The 21177-nt window shown below is 44.9% G+C and overlaps 1 pseudogene; it reads left to right on the top strand.

The window, feature by feature from the left end:
* The first annotated feature begins 493 nt into the window (after positions 1-493).
* On the top strand, positions 494-1378 carry LOC148453862 (proteinase-activated receptor 1 pseudogene; annotated as a pseudogene).
* Positions 1379-21177: the final 19799 nt, after the last annotated feature.

Raw genomic sequence — 21177 nt, 5'->3', positions numbered from 1 at the left:
AAGAGGAAGTTACAAGTGAGAATGATAATAATAGAAATTTTACAGGCCCAAACAGCGCCCCCTGACCTGTGGTGCCCTGTGCGATGGCACCGGCCGCACTACCCTAGCTACGGCCCTGATAATGATTGTTGTGTCAAATGCATCTCTATGCTTCAAAGTTCATGCATATAACTTTTTTCTTGTTATTGTATATTGTATTAGTAATGAATCTACATTGACCATATTTTTCTATATATACTAAGAATAACAGTATATGCTTAGCAAATATTACTGTACATACTAACACCTGTTTTCATTTCCTCCCTAATTTTAAGGTGATAAAATCTCCAATGGCGGAAACTTATCATTAAGTCAACATCCCAATATTATAATGCCTGAAAAAATAGAACACACGATTCCAGACGAAGCCAAAACCATTCTTACTGGCCAATTGCTGACTGTATTTGTACCTTCAGTGTCCACTGTGGTGCTTGTTGTGGCTCTGCCGCTCAATGTTCTGGCCATCATCATGTTCCTGGTCAAGATGAAGGTCACAAAGCCAGCGGTGGTCTACATGCTGAACCTGGCAGTAGCTGATGTGCTCTTCGCAACTCTGCTGCCTTTCAACATCGCTTATCGCTTCTCCGGGAATAACTGGATGATTGGAGATGGGATGTGTCGCTTCTACGTCGCAGCGTTCTACTGCAACATGTACTGCTCCATCCTGCTCATGACTAGCATCAGTGTGGACAGGTTCCTGGCTGTGGCTTATCCATTGCAGTCTCTTTCCTGGCGCACCATGAGCCGAGCTTGGCTGGTCTGTACCTGCATCTGGGTGATATCCATAGCTGGCACTGTACCACTTCTCATAAGAGAACAAACACAATACATTGCCGCACTGGATATCACCACCTGTTATGATGTGCTGGACCTTAGTGACCTGCAAAGCTTTTACTTTTACTATTTCATCACTTTTGTGTCAGTTTTCTTCTTCCTGCCTTTAATCATTACAGTTGCCTGTTACATCGGAACCATCCGGAACCTGAGCTCCTCCAAACTGGAGAACACATTTAAGAGGTCTCGAGCTTTGATTCTGACGGTGACTGTGCTTTGTGTGTTTGTACTTTGCTTTGGGCCAACAAATGTCATCTTATTAATTGGTTGTCTGCATTTTCATGAGAAGACTAATCCGACCATGTATAGTGTCTACACCCTGTCTGTCTGTATTAGCAGCATCAGTTGTTGTCTGGATCCTCTTATCTATTATTACGCATCATCCCAGTGCCAGAGATATGTGTACAGTTTGCTGTCTTGTAACAAAGTTGGGGAATTACCACTAAAGAAACACCAGAAAAATGTTCAGATAAAAAAGTCTACTCAACGGGCTCTCCTGATATAACTGTATAATTACAGTGGTGTCTTATTACTTTCTCATCTAAGTCACAATACATCTGTCCCCAATAGAAGCCTGGCAGGTCCCTTTCATGGTACCCTTTCCTTAGTGTATATTAGGGGTGTGCACCGGCCACTTTTTGTGTTTTGGATCTGGATCTTTCTCTTTGTTTTGAATCTGGATTGGTTTTGCCAAAACCACCATTCCATGTTTTCTGTTTTGGGTTTTGGGTGTCTGATCTGTGTTTTTTTGAAAAAAAGCATAAAAACAGCTAAAATCACAGAATTTGTTTTTTTTGTTGTTCCTATGCTATTATTAACCTCAATAACATTTCCACTCATTTCCAGTCTATTCTGAACACCTCACACTTCACAATATTGTTTTAGGCCAATAGTTTGCACTGAGGTAGCTGGATGACTATGCTAAGCGACACAAGTGGGTGGCACAAACACGTGGCCCATCTAGGAGTGGCACTGCAGAGGCAGACAGGATGGCAGTTTGAAAAACTAGGCCCCCAAAGAGTACATAATGCAAAGAACAAAAAGAGGTGCAAGATGGAATTGTCCTTGGGCCCTCTCACCCACCCTTATGTTTTATAAACAGGACATGCACACTTTAACAAACCAATCATTTCAGCAACAGGGTCTGCCACATGACTGTGGCTGAAATGATTGGTTCCTTTGGGCCCTCACAAAACAAGCTGGCAATTAATCTGTCCCTGCACAAACTGGCTCTACAGAGGCAAGATGTTGTCCTCATCCTCATCCACCAATTCATCACCCTCTTCAGTGTTGTGTACAACCTATTAATTCATCCCCACTGGAATTCACCACCACAGGTCCCTCTGTACTTTCTGGAGGCTGGTCTTCCCAGAAGAATTGATAATTCATTTTGATGAACATCATCTTCTCCATGTTTTGTGGAAGCAACCTCCTACATCTTTCACTGACAAGGTTCCCGGCTGCACTAAAAACACTTTCGGAGTACATGCTGGAGGGAGGGCAACTTAGGTAAATAGAGCCAATTGCAGGAGAAAATGAAGAAGGAGCTGTTGACTTGTCATGTTCTGCTTCAGCAGGCTTGTGTCCGCCGGAAAGAGATATACCACGTAGGCTTTAAACCTAGGATCGAGCATGGAGGCCCAAATGTAGTGGTCTAATTTCAACAGATTGACCACCCTCGAATCCTAGGAAAGTGAATGAAGGGCTTCATCCACAAGTCCCACATACAAAGCAGAATCACGCCATCTTAGCACCTCCTTCACTTTCTCCAGCTGCTTCTGCAAAAGCCTGATGAGGGGAATGACCTAACTCAATCTGGCAGTGTCTGAACTGACTTCACCTGTGGCAAGGGATTCAGTATGATATACCAGTTCAAATCCCGACAGCGGCAACCCGACAAGGATGAAACTCCCGATAGTCCAAAGGTAAGTATTTACAAACCTAACTCCCCCCCAACCCTAACCCTCCCTTAGGGGTGCCTAACCCTAACCTACCCCCCAAGTGCCTAAATCCAAACCCTTCTTCCCCGCACCCTATACCTAAGTCCCCCGGGGGGTGCCTAACCCTAACCTCCCCCCAAGTGTCTAACCCTAACCACCCTCTAAGTGCCTAAACCTAACCCCCCCTTCCCCGCCGCCTAAACCTAAGTCCCCCGGGTGGGGTGCCTAACCCTAACCTCCCCCTGGGGGTGCCTAACCCTAACTCCCCCCTTCCCCTAGCCTAAACCTAACCTCCCGAGAGGGTGCCTAACCCTATGTCCCCTATGGGAACCCTAAACCTAACCCTTCCCCCCCTCCACGGCTGTCCGCGCCCATCGCCTGACTTACCTTCGATCGGTAAGCCGGGTGTCAGGCTCCCAGCATAGGGAAAATTACAGGTGTCAGGATTTCGACGCCTGTCATTTAACCCTTGCCGGGATTGTACGGTCGGGAAGCTGGCAGTCGGCATTCCGTCCATCGGCTTCCCGACTGTTTCCCGTGGCAAGTTCGAAGGGCTGGAGAACCTTGCACAACACAGAAATCATTCTCCACTGTGCTTGAGTCAGGTGCATACCCCCCTCCTTTGCCTATGTCATAGGTGGATGTATAGGCTTGAATGGCATTTTGCTGCTCCTCCATCCTCTGAAGCATATAGAGGGTTGAGTTCCACCGTGTCACAATCTCTTGCTTCAGGTGATAGAAGGGCAGGTTCAAGAGTGTTTGATGGTGCTCCAGCTTTTGGGATGCAGTCGCTGAATGGTGAAAGTGGCCAGCGTCTCCTGCATGCCCTTGTCGTTTTTCAGAAAATTATGCACTACCAAATTTATTGTGTTAGCAAAACATGGGATGTGCTGGAATTTGCCCAGATGTAATGCCCGCACAATATTGGTGGCGTTGTCAGATATCACAAATCCCCTGGAGTGTCTAAGTGGGGTAAGCCATTGGGTGATGATTTCCCAGCCATACTTTATTATTTTTTTATTTTTATAACAGTCCATCTAACATACTGAGCTCCCTCCTAACTCACAGCCGGAATGAAAAATTGCAGTGATCACGGGACCTTTTATAGAATCTAAGATCTGCGAGCATCCAACAGCAGGATGATGACGTTTTGCCACGATTTCAGATCCGTGCCAGGTGGGAAAACCCGAGCTTGACTCAGTTCCCAGCTTGGATTGGGGGGCCTGGGGGGGTTGGATTTTGGAATATATATATATGTATATATATATATATATATATATATATATATTAGGGGTGAGCGGGTTCGGATTTCTGAATTCCGAACCCCCCCAAGCCCCCCCCGAATCCGAGGCGGGAAAAGTCGAGCCTGACTCGGATCTGAAATCGAGGCAAAACGTCATCATCCCGCCTTCCGGGTCTAGCGGGTTTTGGATCCTATATAAGTTACCCGCGTCGGCGGGATTTTCTCACTCGGCTGTGGACAGTGAAGAGGGAGGGTGGGAGTTAGGGCTGGCTGGGCTGTGTAGTGTAGTGTAGTGCAGAGTAGTGTTGTGCTGTGCTGCGCTGTGCTGCTGTTGTCCATAGGGGCTGTGTCCACTACTTCAAAGTCCATAGGGGCTGGCTGTGTTGTGTTGTGCTGCTGTTGTTAATAGGGGCTGTGTCCACTACTTCAAAGTCCATAGGGGCTGGCTGGACTGTGTTGTGCAGTCAGTTCTCCATAGGGGCTGTGTCCACTCCAAAGTCCTGTGCAGTGTCTAAGTCCTAAAGGGGTGCTGTAGTGTTGTCAAGGGGGTGCTCTGTCCATCAGGGGTGCTCCCCCCAAGTGCTAAAAAAATAATATTTTTTCTGTGTTTGTGAATTGTGTGCGCAGTAGCCGCACGTGCATCAACAAAGTGTGCCAAGCGTGCGCCTGTGTCATTAGTAAAGGGCTAGCTGGCTTGATCGTTAAAGGGTGCTGTAACCCCCAAAGTACACTCCAGTCCAAACCAAAAAAATATATATTTTCTGTGTTTGTGAATTGTGTGCGCAGTAGCCGCACGTGCATCAACAAAGTAGTGCCAAGCGTGCGCCTGTGTCATAAGTAAAGGGCCGGCTGGCTTGACCGTTAAAGGGTGCTGTAACCCCCAAAGTACACTCCAGTCCAAACCAAATAAAAAAAAAATTTCTGTGTTTGTGAATTGTGTGCGCAGTAGCCTCACGTGCATCAACAAAGTAGTGCCAAGCATGCGCCTGTGTCATAAGTCAAGGGCCGGCTGGCTTGACCATTAAAGGGTGTTGTAACCCCCAAAGTACACTCCAAACCAAATAACAAAATATTTTCTGTGTTTGTGAATTGTGTGCGCAGTAGCCGCACGTGCATCAACAAAGGAGCAGCGCCAAGCGTGCGCCTGTGTCCCATAAGTAAAGAGCCGGCTGGCTCATTTCTTAAAGGGTGGTGTAACCCACAAAGTGCACTACTCTCCAGCAAAAATAAAAAAATATTTTCTGTGTTTAGCCGCACGTATATATCAAATCGATATAACATAAATGGAGGACCAAACTTTCTCCGATAAAAATAAAATAGAGAAAGATCAAGAACCACTTCCTCCTAGTGCTGAAGCTGCTGCCACTAGCCATGACATAGACGATAACATGCCATCAACGTCGTCTGCCAAGGCCGATGCCCAATGTCATAGTAGAGGGCACATACAATCCCAAATGACAAAGGCCCTCATTCAGAGCCACTCGCAAACAGCAGTACGCTCGTTGCGTTCCGATGTTGACTAACCACGCATGCGTCGGTGTAACACTGCGCATGTGCGTACGGCAGATTGCGAGTTTTTTTGGTCTCGTTCGTCAAATAGCGTACAGGAAGTGACCTGTCAAATGTGATTGACAGAACAGGGCGTTTTTGGGTGTTGACGGGGGTGGAGATGGAAAAACGCAGGCGTGGCGAGGCGTTTTTGGGGCGTACATACATTAGCAGATGCGAGCGTAAAATGTGTACGGACCGACTCATACGTCACTGGATGATCCTCTTTCCCTTCAAAATGCTCGCACAGCTTAGGGTCTAGATTACTCGACCACATTGGCGATGGCCTTCACCTCCATCCCGGCACTCCTCGATGTTGCTGCGATTAATCGCGGGTGGTCTGAACAGCAATTAGTGTTGGATTGAAAACCGGCTTGGTATGTGTATTGAAAGTAGTTTTTGTGTTAGCACAAAAGCGTACGCAGGTGGAAATCTCAGCTGCTAATGTCAGGATGACACAATCAATTTACGTACATTTGTGGTATTTTCTTTGGGGCTCAATTTGTTGGTTAGGGCCTATTGTAACAATAATGTCATCATGTTTTTTTGGTTTTTCCCTTTTTCTTTTGGCCTGTTGAATTTGCCTCGTTATGTTAAATTTGAAACGTTTCTTAAAGAGCCCGTTTTTTGGGGGCCATGTAAAATGTGGTTCTTGCCAGTTTGTGCCTTTTGGCCCAGGATTAAATGTAATCCATTGTGACAATAATGTGAGAATACAATGTCATTTTTTTGTTTTTTTTTTATTGCTCAAAGAAAAAATCACAATTCAAAAATTTTTGCCCAAAGTTTTTTTGCAGGGTTCAATTCCAAAGTTACAATAATTGGACCAAAATAAAAGATTTTTGAAATGTAGAACACAAAATTAAAAACAATTCACAAGAAAGGAGAGGGAAGTTTTGACCAGAAAGGAATATGAGCCAAGCACAGAAGGAGTGTGGGAAAAGTCGCCATTGCTGTCACCGTTTTTTCACCCGTTTGGCTGGGGGAGGGAGGGCGCCAGACCGGGTCCGGGATGTCATCGGGCTGGCCTGTCCAGAGGCAGATGTTGTGGCCTCTGGACTAGGCACAGGGCTAGGCACATTTGGAGGATTGGCTGATGTTGTGCCAGAGGTGGAGGATCCTGATGTTCCAGCAGGAAGGGAGGTCGGCTCCACCATGTGCTGGCGAACGAGCTGCTCCAGGGCATTGGCGATGCGGATGTTGGCCCTGGTATTTTCCGCCAGGGCCTGACCAATGGTCACGTTGGCCGCAGCATTTTGCTCCAGGGCCTCAGCCACCCGTAGCAGACTGGCGTCCATCCTCTGCAGAATCTCCGTATGGAAATCCGATTTGAAATTGAGTTCTGTGAGGAGGGCCACTGCCTGCGAGGGGGATTGCCCTGGACTGGTTTCTGCAGGGTCCTCAGCCGGATGTACTGGTTCTTCCCCTGCAGAGCCAGCAGAAATTCGGCGGCCAAGGCTCCCCTCTGGAGCAGACTCATCCGTCTGTGTCTCTGTTAGGAAAAATGAGAAAAGACTCACATTAGAATCTACATATTGGCCCACTAACATTTCAGAGTTGGTGACATCACAAGATTTACCTGGGACAACATCAAAGTCTGGCATGTCCGTATCCATGTTGGACATGCCAAACACCTCCACAGGCTGCACACACCCCTGTGCTAGCTCTTCTAAATCCGTCAACTCCAATGACACAGGGGTGGGACCCCACCTGTCCCCCTTACATGCCTAGCCCTGTCCGCGAGTTTTTGCTTTAGGCGATATTTGAAGTCGCCCCATCTGTGGGAAAAAATGGAAGCCATTATCCTTTTGTTTAAAATGGTGTTTGTTTTTAGGGGGGGCAAGTGTTTACTTACCGCCGTTTGACATCCCGGGCTAGACGGACATAATCACCCACCCTATTGACAGCAACGGCTACCTCTTCCCACATTCTCCACTTCTGGCTTATACTCATATTCCTGTCTGCCTGTGGCAGGATGTCCACACACTTCTGAATCAAAACCTCCATCTCCTTTCTTGTGAAATGTGGCTGCCTTTTTTTTTTTGCAGCTTTGGCCGGAATACTGGGCCCAGCAGCCTCTTCCATGTCATCCTCCTCACCTATTTGTGTAAATATTCAGATTTCTCTAATTCACAACTTGCCCAATCTTATGTTTCAAATTAATCATTGATACAAAATGCATGAAAGACTTACCGCCTGACTCTTGGGCATTGTTTCCCTGGTCTGTCGCCATGTCTGAGGTCCAAACAAGAAATACACCAGAATTTAAATGTGTTTTCGTGACGTATTTATACATGCGTCCTTATTTTGCGGCCGCATCATTGATTGTGCGTTCCCTCCTTAATTTGTGCGGGAAACGAAACACTATTTATGGCTTGGTGTGTCTCGAGTCGAGGTGGCGTTTTTGGATTGTTGGAGGTTACCTTGGTTGGAGTTTCTTGTTTGCGGATAAAGGAGTTGGCGTTTGGAGTTTATTTTGTTTGCTAGATTTGCGTTTTTATTTTCCGTTAACTTATTTTGTATATTTTTTTTTGGCCTCGTTTCTTGATTTGGTAAGTTTTGTGAAGTCTAACTTTGGTTCAATTGGTGTCTCATTGTGTTTCTTCTTGTTATTAATTTTGTGATCCATAATTTCATATCTTTTAGCATTTTTTTAATTTCGGACCCAAAGACCTTTTGATTTGGAATCTTATATATTTGATCTTGGTAAGTCCATTTTTTATCTTGTATTTGCGAACTAATTAGCGCATTTTTCTCAGTTTGTTTATTAACTTGTATTTGCGAACTAATTTGCGCATTTTTAAATGCTTATTAATCCTGTAAAATTTTTGGTGGTTGCCCATTGGCTTTTTTGGCTTACATTTCAACCCATTTTGATGTACTGTGTGCAATGTCGTTTTGCTCTTTGGCCAAATGTGTGTTTCGCATATTTTAAGTTTTGTCTAGCACAAAATTTAGAAACATAAATGCACAACTAAAATTTTTCAAATTATTTTTGGGATTAATTTCAGTTTGGCCGTATCATGACAATACCCCGGCATGTAAGCAGCAATGGATGGTATCATCAAGCTAAGTTGTTCTTAATTTTCTTTTGGGGTGGGTCCAAAGCCTTACATTCCAATCTTGCCATTTCAGGTTGATCTTGGGCGGATTGTTCTGGCCATGCTCCCGGAAGCCGACCAACCTCAATCTCGTCCCAGGCGTAGGCATCGTAGGCGTGCAAGGCCCCAGATATTTCGAACACGTGTCACCCTTTTTGGAATGCCCGATGATGAGGTTTTAAGACGCTACCGTCTTCCTCCCAAAATCATCATAGACACTCTCTCATTAATAGAGAGTGATCTTGAGCGGCAAATTGACAGTCCAACAGCAATACCACCACTTACGCAATTTATGGCGGTGTTACATTTCTGTGCCTCAGGATCGTTTCAAACAACGGTGGGAATAGTGGCGGGCATCTCACAATCCTCCTTTTCCAGGATCCTGAGGGCAGTGATGGAGGCACTTTTCAAGCACCTCCATCATTTTATTAAAATGCCTTTGGATATGGGTGCCCTTAGTGTGGCCAAGGCCAATTTTTACCAAATAGCTGGCTTCCCACACATCATAGGGGTTGTGGATGGTACTCACATACCACTTCAGCCTCCAACACGGCTGGAGGCAATATTTCGCAACCGAAAACACTATCGCTCCCTGAATGTAATGGTGGTATGTGATGCCTCCCTCCAGATCCTGTCCCTGAATGCAAAATTACCAGGAAGTGCACATGACTCCTTCGTCATCCGGCAATCAGGGATATGGCACAAATTAAACAACCTCCAAGCTGGTGATGCGTGGCTTCTGGGTAAGTGTAGACCTTTAGTACATAACAATGTTAAGCTTGATACACTGTGATCCTGATGTTGTCTATTCTTTTTCACAGGAGACAGTGGATACACTTGCATGCCCTGGCTGCTCACTCCTTATTTGGCTCCCACACCAGGTCCATAAAGTGAGTTTAATACCGCACTTACAGCCACCAGGCAAGTGGTGGAGCACTGTATCGGCCTTTTAGAAGGCCGATTCAGATGCCTCCACCGCTCTGGTGGCGAGCTCATGTATTTGCCGGATATGGTTTCGAAAATTGTGGTCCTGTGTGGGATCTTTCACAACATCGCCATAAGGAGTGGTGTTCCAATGCAGCCAGAGGATGCCTTACCTGAGGATGGCCCCCCCGAGGTTGGTCGGAGGTCAGTATGTGGGGGGGCCATACGCGATGATGTGGTGGCCCGATATTTTAGGTAATTATTGACCAAACAACAGTGTGTATACCCAATGTGTTACGGTTTTTTAGCGTTCATCTTTTTTTAAATTAATTCTTGCACCATCTTCTGTTTGTTTGCATAATCTTTGGCACTCCCACGATGACTACTTCCTGCTACCCTTCAAAAACCTTTATGTGGAAACTTCTGGAATATATTCTGACACCAATATTGCAACGCCATATTTTTGAAATCATGTGGGCATGGACCTTCGTCAACCAGTTCTTGATTTGTTGTGTGTTTGTTTCGTGTTTTTGGTATGTGGTGTATTTCTGATTATCACTGTGTGTTTTGTTTGTGAGTGACCACTTTGTATTTTGATTGCTGTTGTGAATAATTATTTGGAGAGTGTAATTTGTTTTCTTTTTGGGCATGTTAGAAGCAAGTGTAAACAAACTCCCAAACGTTAATTTTACCTAAGGGGTAACCCAGTAATGAAGCAAGTGGAGCTAAAATGTAATATGTTTTCGGGGTACTAACCAACACACCAAGGAATCCTGTACAATCAGTTGCCTTCGTAAGATTGTCCTAAGCAGTTTGGCCACCAAATAGGAACCTGAAAAATTTTGTAAACTATCATGTTGACCACCACAAAAAAGGAAAATGACATTGGTACTGGGAGGTGTTTCTTGTGCCTGTTTGCATTCAAAATACAACACACAATCTGTAGTGAGATTCTGTGGCAAACCTTGCTTGAAGAGTCTACTTATGTCAGTGTAAAGAATCTTGGATTTACTCCAAACGCATGAGACAGAGCTTGATTTAAAACTGATTTATTATGAAACAATTAGAAAAAAAAAAAAAAAAAACTAATTCCTAAGGAGGACCAACAGATGGTCAAGGCCCTGCATAAGCCCGGTGACCTGCTCCCGCATACGGCCCACACAATGAAATATTTGTTCCCGACGCCTCTGTTCCTCTGTGGGTGACAAAAGTTTGGGGATTAATAAATCGATAATGAAGCAACATTCTAAAAAAACACAAAACAAGCAAACCAAAACTTAAAAGCTTGTGGGCAAAAAAAACATTACACGGATAAAACCCAGCACCCCAAAATGTCGTAGGCCAAAAATACAAGGGCCCTAAAAAAATGCACACAGGTGTGATATGTGTATGGTGACATCAGCAGGAACAGGTAAAGACAACCCCCAAAAATACCCTAAGGCGACAGAAAGCCAACAAAAATGGGGACGACACATGATTACATACAAACAGTTTGTGGTGGCCAAAAGAAAATTTAAAAACATACCGTTCTCCAAAACGCCAGACCCAGAAGCCATTCCCTGGACCACCTCGGAGGTGGCTACATTCCCCAAACCTAGGGGCAGGGTGTTTGAGGAATCCTGGGAGGGGGTATTTGGAGGAGGGACGGATGGAGGAGAGGGGGAATTGGGCTGGAGGGGAAGTAGACCTGAAATCTCGGCCACAGGGTCTGGGGAGGAGGGGGTAATTGAGGAATTGGGGGTTGGAGAGAGGGGCCGGGACCGGCGTCTTGTCAGGCGATGCCGCCGTAGTCTTTGCTGTGCCCCTAAAAAATGAAAAAAATATTGTGGTTAGTTTCAACAGGAATCCAAAAAAAAAAAACAATGACTAAATAGGACAGACCTGAAAACATGCACATGCAGATATGACTACAATGACTCAATAGGACAGACATGAAAACATGCACATGCAGATATGACTACAATGACTCAATAGGACAGACATGAAAACATGCACATGCAGATATGACTACAATGACTCAATAGGACAGACATGAAAACATGCACACGCAGTTAGGGCCCACAAGATAAACTTGAAAACCACAGTCCAGAAAACTTACTTTCCGCAATCTGCATGCGAAAGCATGCCAGCAAGCGGGGCGTTCGCCGGTGCAGGTCCGACCACCTGCGCTCCAGCTGGCCAATATGTCGGCGTGAGCCGAAGGAGCGCAGGCGGCGACGTACCTCCGCATATGCGGAATGCTTTCGCCTATTTGAGATGGGTGGAGGCTGACTGGTGATCCGCCTGTCCATCACCTCCGTCAGCACCAGCAGTTCGCGCCTGGTGAATGCGGCGGATCTCATGATGGCAATGGTGTTTTTTTGGCAAAATATTTTTAATAAAGCACCCAAAAAAAATTTGATTGGCTAATGTATTTGGGAAATTAACAGGACAAATTCTATTGGTTAGTGTATGAGTCATGTGTTCGACAGGGCCACAAATCTCTTGAGAGTTATGATAGGCTTGATGCAGTGACATGCGTAAGCAAATTTAAATAAAGAAATGAACCACAGAAAATTTGTGGGGATCCAAACAAATAGAACAATTGTTTAATTGGGGCTAACATGTCTTTTGAACAATAAAAGCGAAGGTTTCAGCCGTACGAATTCTGCGAGCAAATACAAACACGGACAAGATTAAAGTTTATTGCATTGTGTTGAAAAAAAAAAACAATTAAGCTAATTGATACATTGATTGGCATGATACGATTGAGGGAGGTAGGCCGAAAAAACGAGCAGGTCATCGGAATCTGACAGTCCCACTTCCGGTTTGTACTTGTGCGTGCGTTCCCTTCAAGCCATTTCGGGGATGTACGCTCGCTATTTGGCACGCTAGTTAGTTAGAGGAGGGGTCGGCTGAGTTTGGGGCAGATTTTTTGCTGCGTACGAAAATATGAGCGAGTGCTTGAATTTAAATATTTTTTTACGTACGGCGAACGTACGTACGCCCAATTGCGAGTGGGTCTGAATCAGGCCCAAAGTTCAGGAAAATGACCTTGAAAAAAACATTTAAATCATCTGAAGAGAAACGTAAACTTGCCAATATGCCATTTACGACACGGAGTGGCAAGGAACGGCTAAGGTCGATCCCTATGTTCATGACTAGTGGTTCAGCTTCACATGACGATGGAAGCCCTCCTCCCACTAAAAAAATCAAAAGAGTTAAGCTGGCAAAAGCACAGCGAAGAACTGTGCTTTCTAAGAAGATATCACAAATCCCCAAGGAGAGTCCAAGTGTGGTGGTGGTTGCGATGCCTGACCTTCCCAGCACTGGACGGGAAGAGGTGGCTCTTTCCACCATTTGCACACCCCCTGCAAGTGCTGAAAGGAGCACCCACAGTCCACTTGCTGATATGCAAATTGAAGATGTCATTGTTGAAGTACAACAGGATGAGGATACTGGTGTAGCTGGCGCTGAGGAGGAAGTTGGCGAGGAGGATTCTGATGGTGATGTGGTTTGTTTATATCAGGCTCCGGGGAAGACAGTTGTTGTCCGTGGGATGAAAAAGCCCATCACGGTCATGCCTGGGCAGAAGACCAAACATTCCACCTCTTTGGTCTGACAATATTTCTATCCAAATCTGGACAACTGTCTTGCCATATGTACCATATGTAAAGGTGGAATAAGTAGGGGTAGGGACATTAACCACCTAGGAACATCCTCTCTTATACGGCACCTGCAGCATGTTCATAATAAGTTACTGTCAAGTTCAGAAACTTTGGCTAAGACGGTAAGCAGTCCAGGGACACCTAAATCCCGTTGTCCTGTTGTATCCAAGTGCCTGCAAACCACACCGTCAACTCCCTCCTCGTCAATTTCCTCCTTGGTCAGGATCGGAAGTAGTCCTGCAGGCCATGTCACTGGCATGACTGACTCTCCTATCCCGGATTCCTCTGGAGGATCCTGCATTGCTACGCCTCCTGCTGCCGCTGCTGCTGTTGCTGCTGCTGGGAGTCGTTCTTCATCCCAGAGAGGAAGTTGGAACACCACTACTTTTACTAAACAATTGACCCTCCAACAGACCTTAGCGAGGAGGATGAAGTACGACAGCAGTCATCCTGAAGCAAAATGTATAACTGAGGCCTTGACTGCTATGTTGGTGTTAGACGTGCATCCGGTATCTGCCATTAGTGCAGTGGGATTTAGACAATTGATGGAGGTAGTGTGTCCCTGGTTCCAAATCCCGTCTAGATTCCACTTCACTAGGCAGGCAATACCAAGACTGTACAGAAACGTCAGAAAAAGTGTCCTCAGTGTCCTGAAAAATGCCGTTGTACCCAATGTCCACTTAACCACGGACATGTGGACAAGTGGAACAGGGCAGACTAAGGACTATATGACTGTGACAGCCCACTGGGTAGATGTATCACCTTACGCAGCAACAGCAGCAGCGTCACCAGTAGCAGCATCTCAGAAACGCCAGCTCGTTCCAAGGCAGGCTACGCTGTGTATCACCGGTTTCAGTAAGAGGCACACTGCCGACAACCTCTGAGAGAAACTGAGGGAAATCATCGCCCAGTGGCTTACCCCACTTAGACTCTCCTGGGGATTTGTGATATCTGACAATGCCACCAATATTGTGCGGGCATTACATCTGGGCAAATTCCAACACGTCCCATGTTTTGCTCACACAATAAACTTGGTGGTGCAGAATTTTCTGAAAAGCGACAGGGGCATGCAGGAGACGCTTTGGGTGGCCCGAAAATTTTCTGCCCACTTTCGCCATTCAGCGACTGCGTGCCGAAGACTGGAGCGCCAGCAAACACTCTTGAACCTGCCCCGCCATCACCTGAAGCAAGAGGTTGTGACGCGGTGGAACTCAACCCTCTATATGCTTCAGAGGATGGAGGAGCAGCAAAAGGCCATACAAGCCTATACATCCACCTATGACATAGGCAAAGGAGGGGGTATGCACCTGACTCAAGCACAGTGGAGAATGATTTCCGTGTTGTGCAAGGTTCTCCAGCCCTTCGAACTTGCCACACGTGAAGTCAGTTCAGACACTGCCAGCTTGAGTCAGGTCATTCCCCTCATCAGGCTTTTGCAGAAGCAGCTGGAGAAAGTGAAGGAGGAGCTAAGATGGAGTGATTCCGCTCGGCATGTGGGACTTGTGGATGAAGCCCTTCATTCGCTTTGCCAGGATTCCAGGGTGGTCAATCTGTTGAAATCAGACAACTACATTTTGGCCACCGTGCTCGATCCTAGGTTTAAAGCCTATGTGGTGTCTCTCTTTCCGGCCGACACAAGCCTGCAGAGGTGCAAAGACCTGCTGGTGAACACACTGTCAGCTGAAGCGGAACGTGATACGTCAACAGCTCCTTCTTCATTTTCTCCCGCAACTGGGGCTGCCAGGAAAAAACTTAGCTATCCTAAGCAACCCGCTGGCGGTGATGCAGGGCAGGCAGGACCAAGTTGGACATCTGGTCCAGACTGAAGGACCTGGCAACAATTTCTGACATGTCTACTGTCACTGCATATGATACTGTCACCATTGACAGAATGGTGGAGGATTACATCGGTGACAGCATCCAAGTAGGCATGTCAGACAGTCCATACCTGTTCTGGCAGGAAAAAGAGGCAATTTGGAGGCCCCTGTACAAACTGGCTCTATTTTACCTGAGTTGCCCCCCCTCCAGTGTGTACTCCGAAAGAGTGTTTAGTGCAGCCGGGAACCTTGTCAGCGAAAGGCGTAGGAGGTTGCTTCCACAGAATGTGGAGAAGATGATGTTCATCAAAATGAATTATCAGCTCTTCCAGGGAGACCAGCCTCCAGAACGTACAGAGGGACCTGTGGTGGTGGATTCCAGTGGGGACGAGTTAATACTCTGTGAGGATGAGGATGTACCCAACACTGAAGAGGGTGAGGAATCGGTGGATGAGGAGGATGAGGATGACATCTTGCCTCCGTAGAGCCAGTTTGTGCAGGGGACAGATTAATTGCCAGCTTGTTTTGTGGGGGCCCAAACGAACCAATCATTTCAGCCACAGTCGTGTGGCAGACCCTGGCACTGAAATGATTGGTTTGTTAAAGTGTGCATGTCCTGTTTATACAACATAAGGGTGGGTGGGAGGGCCCAAGGACAATTCCATCTTGCACCTCTTTTTTTTCTTTGCATTATGTACAGTTTGGGGCCTAGTTTTGCAAACTGCCATCCTGTCTGCCACTGCAGTATCATGCCTAGATGGGTCACGTGTTTGTGCCACCCACTCGTGTCGCTTAGCATAGTCATCCAGCTACCTCGGTGCAACCTTTTGGACATAAAAACACTATTGTGAGGTGTGAGGTGTTCAGAATAGACTAGAAATGAGTGGAAATTAAGGTTATTGAGGTTAATAATAGCATAGGAGCAGAAAAACCTACAAATTCTGTGATTTTAGCTGTTTTTATGCTTTTTTTAAAAAAAATACAGATCCAAAACACAAAACCCAGAACCCAAAACACGGAAGGGTGGTTTTGGCAAAACCAAACCAGATCCAAAACACGAAGAAAGATCCAAAACCAAAACACAAAACACGAAAAGTGGCCGGTGCACACCCCTAATATATATATATATATATATATATAATATATATATATAAAACCAAGGAAACGTCTGCACTCACGACTTGTTTTAAAGCAGATTGCTGGGGTGACCAACCCATATAGGACTCCGTCCCATTAATCCAGGTAATTTGGAGAACAAATGGACCGATTCTTGACAAAGGTCCATGTTATAGGACTGAAACGTCAGATTAGATGCTGTACTTTTTCTAAGGATATATTAAAGAATATTTTTATGAAGTCTGGTGAGTGCCCCCCGGAGATTTTGTTCTAAAAATTACACATATATATATATATATATAAATATTGTGACACAGTTAGGTTAGGGGGTCCCTCTCCTGGGTAGAGGACCCCTTCCTTACACACACCCACAACAGCAGGGAAGCAGCACACCAGTCTGGATGCAAGTACAAGCTGGTCGGCGCCAGTCTTTATTGTACAATGACAGAAATATAAAGAAAACATAAACGGAAATCCTAGCCCTGTCGGGGCACTAACTTCACAGGTAGTTCCCTCACTACCAGAACCTGGCAGGGCCTAATGCCCTCGCCAGCAACAAAGCACAGCACAGTACTCACAGATAGGTTTTCCAAGTGTCTCTGAGCAAACTCCCTGTCTGCTCTCCCAGGTGAGACAATCAGCCCTCAACACACTAGGCTTATATTGGCCACTCTCAGGTGGGAACCCTAACAAGCCTGTTACCAGGCTGCGAGAACCAAAACCTGGAGTGGCCGTGGGTGGAGCCCTCCCTCTCCTCTCACCCACAACCCCCAGGTCCCAAACCGGCTTTTCAAAAAGCCGAAACTCAAGCCTGCTACACTGCAGACTTTCTCCTGGGGGTTTAAAACACAAAAGACAGGAATCTGGGACAAATGTACCTGCCACAGACCACTTTACCAGTGATCCTATCACAATATATATATATATATATATAATATATATATATATATAAAAAACAAAAGGTGAAAGACAAGCGCCTCATAGCATGATATGTTTATCAAATAGTGCACACACCATATATATTCAGTATGCGTACCATAAAGTGCTCTTCTAACAGCGGATATTTAAATAATCATCCAAGTCTCTGTATCTCACTCTTGAATCCTGTGATGGTTAGATTCTTTTACTCGCCAATCGTAGATATGTACCCAGAGAAAGAAACGCTCACATAGTGTATTACGCATCAATACGTAATGAATAGTTATGTCCATTTTAATAGTGGACATTTAACTACGTGGAAAACTAATAAACATTTTTCCCAATTCTGTTGGATACGCAGGAATTGTAGTTCCACACATGCCTATAATAATCAGGTTGACATCTTTTCAGAAAGATTCCGCGAGAAAAAATATCCAGAAGAAATTATATATAAAGCGAAAACTAGAGCAAATGAATTGGATAGAAATACCCTTTTACAGTATAAACTGAAGGTCCCTATTGAAAATAAAATTATCTTTGTGACTCAATTTAACAGCAAAGAAAAAGAGATCAAAAGAATTATGATTAAACATTGGGATATACTCAAGACCGATGCGATACTTAATGGAATCCTGCCTGAGAAACATAGCGGAGCATTAAGAACCATTTAGCACCTAGCACTTTGTAATCAGTAGACAATACCAACCAACTATGGATCAAGAAAAGTAAAGGTTTCTTTAAATGCAATAATTGTAATATATGCAAATTTGTGGATACTAAGAATAACCAAGTATGGAATTTTAATAATACAGTATCATACAATATTAACCATTTAATGAATTGCACCACAACATGGGTGATCTATGTATTAGAATGCCCCTGTCATCTTATGTATGTGGAGAAAACTAAAAGGAACCTGAAATTGCGCATACAAGAGCATGTTAGGGGTATCAAAAATAGAGTTGACAACCATTCTATACCCAAGCGCTTTTCTAAACATCACAATGCGGATCCATTAGCGCTGAAATTTAACGCTATTGAAGTAGTGTAATTAGGTGATAAGGGTGGCGATAGAGAGAAGAAATGATCGCATGTTTTGGATATTCACTTTCAACACCCTGGTACCATACGGGCTAAATGAGTCCTATGAGATTGCACCATTTTTATAGGAATTTGTTTTAATATGATTCCTGATCTTCTTTTTATTATGCTACATATTATATAGATTTATCATAGGTAGAATGGTTTTTATTGGAATAGCTTTTAATTTTCTCAGCTGATTGAAGGTATTTTTATTAACTCTATCAGAGATATTTTGTATTTATTATATTATATATTCATATTTGCACTGCATTTTTTGCACATTTTTATACATTTTTATGCAGATGTTGTTCTGGTTTTTATGATGTACTTTTAGTATGTATGATATAATCCAATGTGCACTGATTAGTATTTATGTAATGTTGTTTATTTATTTTAGTCCTTTATACCACCATTTATGATGTTAATAAGAACTGATACTCCGACAAATTGGCGCCTATATGTTTATTACTATAAACTATGACAAAATGGCCGCAGCTGTTTTCCCCCAAGTAACGCGAGGAACATTGGTAATTTGACTTGTGCATCGCGTTTAAATGACCGTGTAGGGTGGAGGAACATGTCCCTCCAGCACAACAGTCCCTTCCGGTATAGCGGAATCTCTGTGAGAACACTCGCGATGTCTGGTAATTCTCGCGCATGCGCAATGATGTCCAAAATGGCACCCGTAACCGGAAATCCGGCTTGAGCCTGATATGGGTAGTTGTAATTATTAGGTGGGTATATAAGGTGGTAAAATATCCCTCTGAACGTTATCCTCCTGACGAAGTCCAATCTAAATCATATAAGTGACGAAACACGTTGAAGTGGGGACCCCTGTCGTTTGATGTTGTGATTCTCAGATAAGCCTACCTTGAACTTTCTTTATGTAATTATGTATTTTTAAGTGTGTATTTCGTTTGTGAATAAATTGTCTCTGGTAATACACTATGTGAGCGTTTCTTTCTCCCGGTACATATCTACGATTGGCGAGTAAAAGAATCTAACCATCACAGGATTCAAGAGTGAGATACAGAGACTTGGATGATTATGTAAATATCTGCTGTTAGGAGAGCACTTTATGGTACGCATACTGAATATATATGGTGTGTGCACTATTTGATAAACATATCATGCTATGAGGCGCTTGTCTTTCACCTTTTGTTTTTCATCATCTTTGGGAACCATACAACAAGGATCCGTTTGGAAAGACCTGAGCTGCCACTGTTGACATCAGGATCATAGTAGAATATTATATTGAACTGTCTCAAATCTTAAAGAAAAGTCTGTTTGGTTAAGTACTGTGACTAGTACCATTCTGTGTGTATATATATATAATTATATATATATATATATATTAGCACCCCAACCCTTTTTTTCCAGCCCTGCCTCTCCCCATCCACTTTACCAACAAAGACTTCCTTCTCACCAGTGTCTGGTGATGAAGTCATGGCCCTAATCTCATTGCCTCCACAAGCCACCTCCCTCCTTGACCTTATGCCCTCTTGTCTCATCTGCTCCCTCTCTCCAGCTGCCTGTTCCCATCTTGTCCATCTCTCCCACTCTTCAGGCACTGTCCCCTTTGCATTTAAGCATGTTCTTGTCACTCCTATTCTTAAAAAAAAAACACCCTTCATCCTGACACACCCTCTAGCTACTGTCCTATTTCTTTCCTCCCTTTGCCTCCAAACTCCTTGAGCGTATTGTCTACAACCACCTCATCACCTTTCTTTCTTCACACTCCATGCATGACCCATTTTAGTCTGGCTTTCATTCTCTCCACTCCACTGAATCTGCCCTCACTATAAGCAATGACCTTTTTGCTGCCAAATCCAAGGGCTCCTACTCTCTGCTCATTCTCCTTGACATCTCAGCTGCTTTTGACACTGCAGACCATCCTCTCCTCCTGCAAATCCTCTAATCCCTTGATCTGCATGATACTGCCCTTTCATGGATATCCTCCTACCTCTCTGACAGTTCTTTCTCAGTCTTCTCATGACTCTACCTTCTCTTCCAGATTGTGTTCCTAAAGTTCTGTTCTTGGACCTTTCCTGTTGGAATGGGTATGAAGTCCCGGTGGCTGAATAGCCGCTGGTTCATATCCTGATGCCAGCCACCTGAAAGGAGAAGATTCTGACAGGGCAGGTATGTACCCTATCCTTACCCCTCTCCCCCCTAATCCTAACCCACTCTTAGTGGTGCCTAACCCTAACCTCCCCCTAGTGCCTAACCCTAACCTCCCCCTGGGGGGGTGCTTAACCCTAACCCCCCATTACTGCACCCTAAACCTAACCCTCCTGGGGGATGCCTAACCCTGACCTCACCCCTAGGGGTGCCTAACCTTAACCCTTTTTACTGAACCCTAAACCTAACCCTCTCGGGTGGGTGCCTAACCTTCACCCCTAGGGGTGCCTAACCCTAACCTCCCCCCAAAATCTAACCCTAACTCCACTACACTCCCTAAAACTAACCATCCACACCCAAGCAGCTAACTCTAAGGGCACCCGGACTTACCTCATTTGGTCCGGCATCCTTCAGTGTTCCGGCATTAGGATTACAATAGGCATAGGTATTTCAATACCTATATTAAATCCCTTGTCGGGATTCCGATGTCGGTATTGAGACCAGGGCCTTGCCTTCTCTTAGTCATCCTTGACTCCTCCCTCTCCTTCAAATCTCACAACCAGAACCTCTCATGGTCTTGCCATTTCCAACTCAAATATAGTACCAGGATTAGACCCTTTCACACCATGGAGGCAACTAATACCCTCATACATTCAATGATCATCTCCAGACTGGACTACTGTAACCTCCTCTTATCTGGACTCCCTGACTTCCACCTGTCTCTGCTACAATCTGTTCTTAATGCTGCTGCCTGACTCATCTTCCTCTCTAAACATACTAAATCTGCTTTCCCTTTCGACAAGCCCTCCACTGGCTCCCCTTGCCCTTCAGAACTCATTTCAAACT

This window comes from Taudactylus pleione, unplaced genomic scaffold (assembly GCF_031769625.1).
Source record: "Taudactylus pleione unplaced genomic scaffold, aTauple2 ptg001076l, whole genome shotgun sequence".
NCBI lineage: Eukaryota > Metazoa > Chordata > Amphibia > Anura > Myobatrachidae > Taudactylus > Taudactylus pleione.
Note: the sequence above shows the minus strand (reverse complement) of the source record. Positions and strands in the feature narration are given on the sequence as shown.